The sequence below is a fragment of the Pecten maximus genome, chromosome 7 (assembly GCF_902652985.1).
Source record: "Pecten maximus chromosome 7, xPecMax1.1, whole genome shotgun sequence".
NCBI lineage: Eukaryota > Metazoa > Mollusca > Bivalvia > Pectinida > Pectinidae > Pecten > Pecten maximus.
In genome coordinates, this window is record NC_047021.1 from 32121020 (window position 1) to 32133697 (window position 12678).

Here is a 12678-nt window from a genome sequence, read left to right on the forward strand (position 1 = left end):
TTCAGATAACACCAATTCCATTTATTAACTCTATTGCGGGATAATGGGTTTGTTTCAGGAATGTCTTAATTTGATAATGATGATCAAATCTGACAAATATCTTAGGCTTTACACACGAAACACTAAGATAAATCAAAATGGTATCTTATCTGAAGTATTTGAGGTGACAGAATTGCATTAACCACATTTACCAAATGCAAATCGCTGTACATATTCTCCTTCACATCAGTTTATTTCATTGGCTTCATTACGGGATCTCGAAATGATTCATTTTAGGAATGTCTAAATTTGATAATAATGATCAAATTTGACGAGTAATGGTGCGTTGCCCTCAGACTTTACACATCAAACACAAAGATAAATAAAAAGAATGTTATCTTATCCGAAGTATTTGAGGTGACACCATTGTCGTACCATTATTCAAACTACAGGAGTGCTTCAGGTACAAATTACTAGTAAGGAGAGAGAAACTCGCCGGCGTAGTAATCATTGAGGTTATAGCGAGAACAGGGTATCAGTTCGCTGGGTGTTAGACAGTACATTTTGGAAATATTAGTATTGAGATAAGCGGCCATAACTCCGAACCCACTCTTTGTCAATATTAAAACATCACATTTAGTGAGAACAAAAAAATCCACAACAACTCTTCTGTAACCACTAGCTAGGCCTTCCCCTTTAGGTTTCCAGTCTATATGAAGGATCCGTCCTTCTGCTTCCAGTAGATTATCGAATAATGCGTTCGCTTGTTCCCGTACAAATTGTGCATCTGTCGCAACAAAGATGCTATAATTTCTATTTTCCATTGTCTTCAGCAAATTCCAAATATATTTCAGCTGTGATTTGTCCGTGTGTTTGTCATCTCCAGGTATCGTTTCACTTCCACCCATACGAATATGAGCACATGCTAGTTTTCGTGTATTTTGCACAACCCTGTTTACTTCCTCTTTGATACTGTTCTTAGGTTTGAAAAGAGTGTGAAAAAAATTAAAATATATATCAGCGAAATGTAATTCTAACAGCCATGGAAGAACATTTTGTATACGTCGAAACTTTCTAAAATGCAGAGTGTAGTCCCAGTTGAACCGCACAAAATTAACATCCTTAGTGAATAAGTTATGAAGCCCTGCTAAATCCCTCTTCTTGAGAGCATCTGGAACTTTGATAACAAAATCCTGATATCCCCCATGTTCTCCCTGCAAGAATGGACGAGTTATATCTCCAGTCAAAAGTAGCCGGACTCAAAAAATCCGTCAAATTGCCGGATTTTGTGCACCTGATGAGAAAATGTTTATGTAAAACAACGGAAATGACGTAGGCACTGTACATGCCTGACATGCGGTCTGACCACCCTCCACAATCTCCCGGATGTTGTTCGTCACAATCATAAACAATGTACCCGTTCAGCGTGGCCCCCTGCTGCAATGATGAATTGTCCATCGTGTCTTTTATGTCGATGAGATCCTTTATATCTATGTGTGGGGTGACGGTGACGGTGACGGTCTGAGAAATATCATTTCCACTGTGTCTCAGTCTATATACAACCAGCAGCAATATGAGTGCTAAACAGGCCCAGTAAAGCCACTTCGTTTTCTGAAAAGGGAAGTGAAAAATGAAATGAAAAATAACCAGTTTACGTACTCACTCATCCATTTTTCATTTTGCTTTATTTGTTCTGTGAATTTTTACCCCCAAAAGTTCATTAAAAGTATACACAAATATTATGCTTAGTGCGCACCACTTTCCTTAGTTCTAGAGACCCATTTTGTACATGATTATCAAAAGAAGGAGAGATCACCATATTATCCCAATCAGATGAAAAACTTCTTATTAGATACTGATAATTTATGTATTGTTATTTTTTCTGACAATTTGACTGAAAAAACAGCTGAAAAAAGTTAACATCACCTATTTTATATAAATTTTGCGCATGTATCACTCAATCCTGTTGACCCGTATGAGCACACAATATGTTTTTGAAACTTAATATTTCTTTCCAAATTTGTCCAATAAAGCCATCAATGAAAGTTTTCTAATTAAAAAGCAGAGGGAGTAAGTAAGGTATAAATGAAAGATTCAAAATTTTGTAGAAAGTCTTATATTTCTGTCTGTACATCCTCAAAATGAATGGACTTTTTTTTTATCTCTATTTCAGTTTTGCAATGGTAACAATATGAACTATAAACGAGTCCAATCTTAAAATATTTGTTTTCTACTGTTAATAGTAAAGATGGATAGGTTTATACTGAAGACACTGCAATTTAGTATGTTTTTCAGTTGGAAAGAAGGTATATTTCTTTCCACGTTCCATGACCATTTTCAAACATTTCATTAAACATGCTTTTTCCTTTCATTTCAGTAAATATGCTTTTTCCTGTAAATATAACATTATCATACAAAACAGATTATACAAATGTATTGTGCCCTTATTATGTTTTAAGAATATAACCTATTGCCACATGGGAAGTATCATTTGTCAATTCTTTTATTGTAGTGGTGCCAACTTGATAAGTAAGAAAATCAAAATTTTAAACAATCTTATTAAAAGTGTACATTTATAGGTTCTGTTTTTCTATTGGGTCATTTCTAATGAAATACCTTTATTAAACAAGGCGCTCGAATCGTCTGTCAATACACTCAATATATAACATATAGGTGTATTGACAGACGGCAATATATAACATATAGGGTGTATTGACAGACGGCAATATATAACATAGAGTATGTATTGACAGACACCAATATATAACATATAGGGTGTATTGACAGACGCCAATATATAATATATAGTGTGTATTGACAGACACCAATATATAATATATAGTGTGTATTGACAGACACCAATATATAATATATAGTGTGTATTGACAGACACCAATATATAATATATAGTGTGTATTGACAGACACCAATATATAACATATAGTGTGTATTGACAGACACCAATATATAATATAGAGTGTGTATTGACAGACGGCAATATATAACATATAGGGTGTATTGACAGACGCCAATATATAACATAGAGTGTGTATTGACAGACGCCAATATATAACATAGAGTGTGTATTGACAGACGCCAATATATAACATATAGGGTGTATTGACAGACACCAATATATAATATAGAGTGTGTATTGACAGACACCAATATATAACATATAGGGTGTATTGACAGACACCAATATATAATATATAGTGTGTATTGACAGACACCAATATATAATATATAGTGTGTATTGACAGACACCAATATATAACATGTAGGATGTATTGACAGACACCAATATATAATATATAGTGTGTATTGACAGACACCAATATATAACATATAGGGTGTATTGACAGACACCAATATATAACATATAGGGTGTATTGACAGACTCCAATATATAATATATAGTGTGTATTGACAGACGCCAATATATAACATATAGGGTGTATTGACAGACACCAATATATAATATAGAGTGTGTATTGACAGACACCAATATATAATATATAGTGTGTATTGACAGACACCAATATATAATATATAGTGTGTATTGACAGACACCAATATATAACATAGAGTGTATTGACAGACGGCAATATATAATATATAGTGTGTATTGACAGACGCCAATATATAACATTTAGGGTGTATTGACAGACGCCAATATATAATATATAGTATGTATTGACAGACGCCAATATATAACATTTAGGGTGTATTGACAGACACCAATATATAATATATAGTGTGTATTGACAGACACCAATATATAACATAGAGTGTATTGACAGACGGCAATATATAATATATAGTGTGTATTGACAGACACCAATATATAACATAGAGTGTATTGACAGACGGCAATATATAATATATAGTGTGTATTGACAGACGCCAATATATAACATTTAGGGTGTATTGACAGACGCCAATATATAATATATAGTATGTATTGACAGACGCCAATATATAACATTTAGGGTGTATTGACAGACACCAATATATAATATATAGTGTGTATTGACAGACACTAATTTATATTTACATTCTGTGTTGCATTTGCCTATATGCCGTTAGTAAACCAAATTGTATTCATCAGACTGTATACTACAATTTACAGTGATTCGGTCAGAGTAGGGATACAGCCCCAGGTGTTGCTGGTCAAAACAATGGCCGCCAGTTACTTTCGGCCTGGAGAACTTTCGAATGCTAGCATCAGAGAGGTATATACCATTTATAATCCACAACAACAAAAAATAAAGCCACTTCACAAGTTATGAGAGTAATATTTTATGATTAAAACAAAATGCAGTGAACATAAAATAACTATAAGCGCCGTCCTTGATCTAGAAATTATCCAAATGTTAAGATCGTAACACTCACAGGGGCTCGTTTCCGAATCTTCAGAAATGTAAGATACGGCAACATTAAATTTAAAAAAAATAGAAATTAAAAATCTTGTAAAAAATCGGGAGTATCGACATAGTTTCCGATTGTGTATGAATACAGGATTTTAGTTTTGTGGTTATTCACTGATGTCAAAGGCCTACCTTACAAAATCGAGCCCCTGTGAAGTTGGAAATCGTCTGCTAACTTAGGCCTAAGATGTGACTGGTTAGACTTAAATCTGTTTCGAACGAAATATCCTTGGAATCGTTTTCGCCTACTGTCAATACGACATTCATTTAGAATTTAAGAACTGATATTCTTCTGAAAATAACGTAAATCCAGTCGATAGAATCTTAAGTATTTCCGAGGAATCGAGTCTGTCCTGTGCAATACCCGTTCAAAACCGCATCACTTCTGAATGTTAACCGTATAGCATTGCGCCGAAAAACGGCTTGGATTTTAAACAATCGGAAATTATGCAATTGTGAATAATTTGACGATATCTACAAACGTATATGAAATAGAAAATAAAGCCAAATTTGTGCAAAACCATTGTATGTGTTTGCTATTAATAACGACACGAAGGACTATATTATTCCTTCTGGAAATTTCGGCTGTTCCGGTATTTGAACTAGATGACGTCAGTGATAGGATAAGCGGCAAATTTAAACGCGTCATAATCTGCAGTAAATAAAAAAATCTTAACGAATGTAAGGTAGCACACCACAGTAAGACAGCCTGGCCATGGGCAATTTTTTTGTTAAGCAAATAACTCCTGTATTATGATATGTATAAAAAATGAAAAAATAAATGTACACTATAATTGGTATATCCAGTATGAAGTAGTACATACAGGCTTCACATTTATTAAAACAAAAATCAATAAATTGGTTCCGGATTTTAAATATCCGGATTTTCCGAACGTGTGTTTACACAGGAAATTTAGTTTGGCCTACAGCGCAAAATGGAAGCCCACAGAAAAGGTAAGATAGCGGAAAAACTTAATTTACAACATATGTCCAAACAAGATTAATTCTGTCTTTGGGATAGAGATATTTAATTTTAAATAGGTTTCAGAAAAAAAATTGTGTAGAGAATTGTGCCATTTTGGGTCAAATATCATAATATTTTGCAATTTTTGAGAATTTTTTAAGCTGTTACCATGGTATTCACAGCTCTAAAAATCACAGAAAATATCAGTTTACTTATCCTTCAGAGCTCTATTAAAATTGCAAATGTTGTACAGATTTCAAATATATATACTTTATTAGAGGTTATATGTAAGGTTAACTGGCAATGTTTACATATCTAAAGCATGTGCCATATTTTTCAGAATTTGGCATTTTTACTGTACACTGCTACCTAAATATAACCATTGAACTGTTACCAAATGGTAGTATACAGTCGATATGAATACAATTTGGGTGACAGATAAATAGTTCATGTCGCCCTAACATCTATTTATCTGTCACCAAAATTGTATTCATATCGTCTGTATACTACCATTTGGTAACAGTTCAATGATTAAATAACATGTAGTGTGTATTGACAGACGCCAATATATAACATATAGGGTGTATTGACAGACACCAATATATAACATATAGGGTGTATTGACAGACACCAATATATAATATAGAGTGTGTATTGACAGACACCAATATATAATATAGAGTGTGTATTGACAGACACCAATATATAATATATAGTGTGTATTGACAGACACCAATATATAATATATAGTGTGTATTGACAGACGCCAATATATAATATATAGTGTGTATTGACAGACACCAATATATAATATATAGTGTGTATTGACAGACACCAATATATAATATAGAGTGTGTATTGACAGACACCAATATATAATATAGAGTGTGTATTGACAGACGCCAATATATAACATATAGGGTGTATTGACAGACACCAATATATAACATATAGGGTGTATTGACAGACACCAATATATAATATATAGTGTGTATTGACAGACACCAATATATAATATATAGTGTGTATTGACAGACACCAATATATAATATATAGTGTGTATTGACAGACGACAATATATAACATGTAGTGTGTATTGACAGACACCAATATATAATATATAGTGTGTATTGACAGACACCAATATATAATATATAGTGTGTATTGACAGACACCAATATATAATATAGAGTGTGTATTGACAGACACCAATATATAATATATAGTGTGTATTGACAGACACCAATATATAATATATAGTGTGTATTGACAGACGCCAATATATAATATATAGTGTGTATTGACAGACACCAATATATAATATATAGTGTGTATTGACAGACACCAATATATAATATAGAGTGTGTATTGACAGACACCAATATATAATATAGAGTGTGTATTGACAGACGCCAATATATAACATATAGGGTGTATTGACAGACACCAATATATAACATATAGGGTGTATTGACAGACACCAATATATAATATATAGTGTGTATTGACAGACACCAATATATAATATATAGTGTGTATTGACAGACGCCAATATATAACATGTAGGGTGTATTGACAGACGCCAATATATAATATATAGTGTGTATTGACAGACACCAATATATAACATGTAGGGTGTATTGACAGACGCCAATATATAATATATAGTGTGTATTGACAGACACCAATATATAATATATAGTGTGTATTGACAGACACCAATATATAATATATAGTGTGTATTGACAGACGCCAATATATAATATAAAGTGTGTATTGACAGACGACAATATATAATATAAAGTGTGTATTGACAGACGCCAATATATAACATATAGTGTGTATTGACAGACACCAATATATAACATATAGTGTGTATTGACAGACACCAATATTTAATATAGAGTGTGTATTGACAGACGACAATATATAATATAAAGTGTGTATTGACAGACACCAATATATAACATATAGTGTGTATTGACAGACACCAATATATAATATATAGTGTGTATTGACAGACGACAATATATAATATAGAGTGTGTATTGACAGACGACAATATATAATATAAAGTGTGTATTGACAGACACCAATATATAACATATAGTGTGTATTGACAGACACCAATATATAATATATAGTGTGTATTGACAGACGTCAATATATAATATAAAGTGTGTATTGACAGACGACAATATATAATATAAAGTGTGTATTGACAGACGCCAATATATAAAGTGTATTGACTGACGCCTATATATAACATAGAGTGTGTATTGACAGACGCCAATATATAACATAAAGTGTGTATTGACAGACACCAATATATAACATATAGTGTGTATTGACAGACACCAATATATAACATATAGGGTGTATTGACAGACACCAATATATAGAGAATACATGGTCAGTGTGTTAAAATATAAGCTGTATTTTGGCGAGGGTAAAGAAAGACAAAAGTGGCGAGCCTTTTTGTCTTTTGTCTTTCTGTCCCGAGCCAAAAAATACAGCTTATATTTTAACACACTGACCATGTATTCTATTTATCCTGCAACAGTCATAAAAATAATCATCAAAAATAATAATTTTGAAGTGAAACGGTGTCAAAAATGACAGAAATATGTTCGCCTTTTAAACGTAGTTTCACTTTGAAGTAGGTCAGTCGAACAGACGCACGTGCTAAGATTCCAAAATACAGCTGTTTTCCGTCACTGCGGTGGCAGTTGCAGGATAAATAACATATAGTGTGTATTGACAGACACCAATATGTAACATATAGGGTGTATTGACTGACGCCAATATATACCAGATAGGATTATATAAGACAAACTGATAATTTAAGTACGCTCATAGATACAGTTAAACTCATACAGGTACGGTCATACATACAAGTAAGATTATTTAACAGGTACGGTCATACATACAGGTATACAGGTACGGTCATATAACAGGTACGGTCATACATGCAGGTACGGTCATACATACAGGTACATGTATGGTCATACATACAGGTACATGTATGGTCATACATACAGGTAAGGTCATATAACAGTTACGGTTATACATACAGGTACGGTCATACATACAGGTAAGGTCATACATACAGGTACGGTCATACATACAGGTAAGGTCATAAAACAGGTACGGTCATACATACAGATATGGTCATACATACATGTACGGTCATACATACAGGTATACAAACAAGAAAAAAAATCATCATCGAATCAATCAGGACATGTAAGCACCGTAGATAGGAGACGCAGGGATGTTACTATTTAGAAATTCTTGATAGGGAAATTAAAATCATCATACTTATTGGACAGCTTAGATGCAATTTGTCACTACTAGTTACGTTAAAACTAAAGAAAATTAGTCTTACTAAAAGAATTTGCACATACATGTACACGTATTCGTATATTTATTTCAGAAAAAAAATCGTCTTATGACTAAGTGTTTATTTCAGGGTGAGAAACATAATAAAAATGACCATACATACAATAAAACGTCATCAGTAACCTGATTCTTTATCTACGGAAAACGGATTATTTAAAAAAAAAAAGTTTTATCTTTGAAATGTAACGAGAATGGATTTTGCGAGTTATGTACCGTTGTTTGAGAGTTGTGTCCCTTAGTAGAAGTATATATTTTACAGTATCTTTTTTATTTAGGTTGTATTATTGACTGTAAGTATGAATTTATGTATTCAGATTGTAAAATATATGTATTATGCGAGTATGTATTTAGTTTGGCAATGTGTGCGAGTGATTATGAGTGTGTATTTTATATTGAAACAGTATATGCTAATCTATGTACACCATTGTGAATGGAAAAGTGTGCTAGTTTATATGTGTGATTGTAACTTTTATGCAAAGAAAGTTGGAGCTATTGGCTGATAATTCGTTGAAAGTTTGTTCTGTTATCAAACTTAAAAAAATATATCAAACTTAAACTAAAGTGCAAGTTGGTTGTATACTTTCAAATACTTTACAGAAGCCATTTACTGGTATACTTCTTTATACAATGCTATTTATGGTTTGGGGTATAACGATTATAGTGTGGAAGTTGGTTTTATTCTGTGGTGCTGTAAATATCACTGTAGTAATTGTATATAGCAAATGGTGGTTGCGGAATAACTGCAAGAACTGTCCTGGCTACTTACTGTGCGTGGTCTCATGATCGACGGCCGGACCAGTTTCCTGTGAATTCGTTGATTAATTAAGATTTCCTATAAAAGAATTTCACAAACGTTACAAAACATACAAAACAGCAATACCTGCTCACAAAACTATATTGCACCAAAATGTCGTGTTAAAATTGTCCTACTATATATCTGTACGGAACGCTTAACGTTGCTGTCAAACAAATGGTCAGCAAACACTCTTCGATCTGTTATGGTAATATTGACTTATTCACGTGCTGACAGCCAGGTAGTGTGTTTACACTGTGAAGCTGTAACCTGTTCTGGCTAACACCGTAAATTAGTACTATTTGAACTCGATGTATGTTTGCGCAAAAAGTAGCTTTATTGAAGGTGTGTTTCTATAATTCTTTAACTAACCTAACTTCTGTGACGTGTAATTAGCACTCCGTACTACAATTAAATCGTCCGACCGGTTCTCCACAACATTTTATTTAGACTTCAAACGTCTCCTGTTATTTCCTTGGAAGCCTGTCCGCATAACAATTATCTGTATATAATAGTAATTAAAGCATTATGTTTGATATAGCAGCAAAGTACAGGACAGTCAATTGCTACAGGCACCTGTGGGCCAGAGGATCCGTACATGTTCCAATGCTATAGGTCATACATGTACATGTGTAGCCCCCTCTCCTTATATAATGTAGTGAAGTTGGTATATCAAATCATTGAATGTGTGATTAAAATACTTTGATCACATGAAATAAGACTCTTTTAATTATATATAATTGTACACCAGTCTACCTGGTAAGTATCAAGGTTACTTTTATGAATGCCTACTTTAAACCAGATTTAATTTTAATGAGTAAGGTTCATAATACATGTACGTTCAATGTGCTATTTTTAGCATTTGAATGATTTTCTTTTGTCCGTCGTTGTTGAGACAGACCTGAACCAGAATACAATACATGATCGGTCTGCCTGGTAGTGTTTACCGAGGGAATTAACGATCGTACCTCGTGTTGTATTAAACGTGTATATAGACATTGTCGAAATCTCCCGTAACCCTACCGTTAGTAGTCACCACTTAGCCCTACCGTTAGTAGTCACCACTTAGCCCTTCTGTTTGTAATCACTATACTTAATCTGATTTCTATTCTAGTCCTCTGTATTGCAGTGGGTCCCATTTTATCTAGAAAATGTGTTTTAATTGCATTTCATGTCCAATCATGTTAAAAACAATGTTCTTACTGATAAATATGTGGGACCTTTCCTGTTCTGTTTGAAAAGAAAAAAAAATGTTGAAGGCTCCTCAATAATGATATTGACTCCTCAATTATGACAAAACAAGAAATATCTTTAAAAAAGATAAACGGCATAGTTTTAATGCTGGTGATTATTTGTAAACCTGATGGTGAAATAAATTAAGGAACTTAAGCGTTTTAGCACGAATAACAAAATTATATCAGTTTGAATCATTTTTGGTAATAATAAGACTGCATTTGAATCAGGAATATGATTTTATTAATGTGCCATTTAAAAAGATAATCTACTTATTTTCCTTGCATTCGATCTTATCTTTGTTTCGTTTTTAACTGCATGTCTGCATTTTGTATTGACCGCTACATTAACCAATTACATACTTCATCTTGACCAGTAACGCCACCTGTCGCGTCATATCCGGGGCCAAAAGAAAATTATACGGCTATGCCAAAAAAATTTTTTATTTATTGACGAATTTCGGTCCACATAGGGCAACAAAGGTTACTATAAACATATAGTACAGGTGCAAAAATGATAGTCGAAAGGACATGGTTATAGTTTTGGACATTACGTTCTATATATAAAATACAACACACGCACACACGGACATACACACATAGCACATATATACAATGTACATACATACATTTGGATGGTTGCAGAGAATTAAACATATCCTTAATACACAATACAAAATCAACCATTACTCCAGGAACTCGAACACGGTGCTACGTTTGGTACACAACAATAGTTTTGTAGGTTTAACAATAGGATTCATACCTTTTCAATACGTTTCCTCGGTTAATACAAACACATCAGTTTTGCAGGTGTAAAAATAGGGTTCTTATCAAAATTATCTATATAAATACATACCTTTTCAATAGATATCCTCGGTTAATACACACGCAGCCACTCACGGTGAGTTCACTAACTTGATACTCTACTTTTAAATGGAGTTAGGGAAATTTAAAGCGGACGGCTGGAGCGTCTACTCTGCTGACGTAATTTGACATTTCACCTCAACAAATGTTTAAAGCCCGAACTCGCTACTGGGATTACTGTGTACTTAGCCGGCAGAACGGGGAAAAAACAAGACAAGGATCATTGATTGACTTGTTATTCTATAAATAGCATACATCATGTCCACAGGGTATTATTGTTACCAGTGCGTAATGTTTGAAGGTATAGTCAAACCAGAATGACCTATCGCGTTAACGTTTTCGTGGAATATTTAAAGTGGATAGTTCCATTTGTGCACAGGTGTGTTAACACAACATATTGATTAGGAATACTACTGTGTCCAGCAGGGTGCTGTTTTGGACCATTTGTTTTTGTTACAATTTCATATTGACAACACGGGGATTGCATCATTTAATTTTGATGTATGGTTTACACATATTCAAGTAACTATGTGATCAATGGTTCACTTGTTTGTCACTAAATCTAGACCAGTATAAATACAAATGATGCAGCTGATGATAAGGTTTGTTACATTATATATACAAAGCACTTATTTCCCCTAAATGACTATAGACTCGTCTGTAATCAATATGCTAATCAAAGTTCAACACGACAGGTAATTCTGGTCGGACTATATAACTTCTAACTGGACTTTATGTCGCCATCGCATCAACATTCAGACATAAAATCGAAGAGAGTCACATATTGAATGACGCTTTTATCTGTAAATATTGAATAAAATTTTATGAAACTTAAAAAAAAACATATAAATGGTACTATTGTAATCATATCATATATATATCCATGCCCCTAGCAGACCTTGACTCTCCAATAAAAATATTGTATCTTGTATGCTGGCGTGTATGAGCCACACGAGTTTGACAAGTTCCTATGACCCGGAATGGAATGAGTAACCCCAGGGTCTACTCTGGTCA

The 12678-nt window shown here is 33.3% G+C and overlaps 1 long non-coding RNA gene across 2 annotated transcripts; it reads right to left on the reverse strand.

The window, feature by feature from the left end:
• Positions 1–11949, reverse strand: LOC117330597. Of its 2 annotated transcripts, XR_004533370.1 has the most exons (4): positions 11657–11949; positions 9941–10070; positions 9542–9607; positions 1–1590 (listed from the first exon to the last, which is right to left on the reverse strand). It is a non-coding gene; the product is annotated as an uncharacterized LOC117330597 (long non-coding RNA). The 2 variants fall into 2 exon arrangements; XR_004533371.1 differs by lacking the exon at positions 9941–10070 and having other exon boundaries at positions 11657–11936.
• Between the last annotated feature and the right edge of the window lie 729 nt (positions 11950–12678).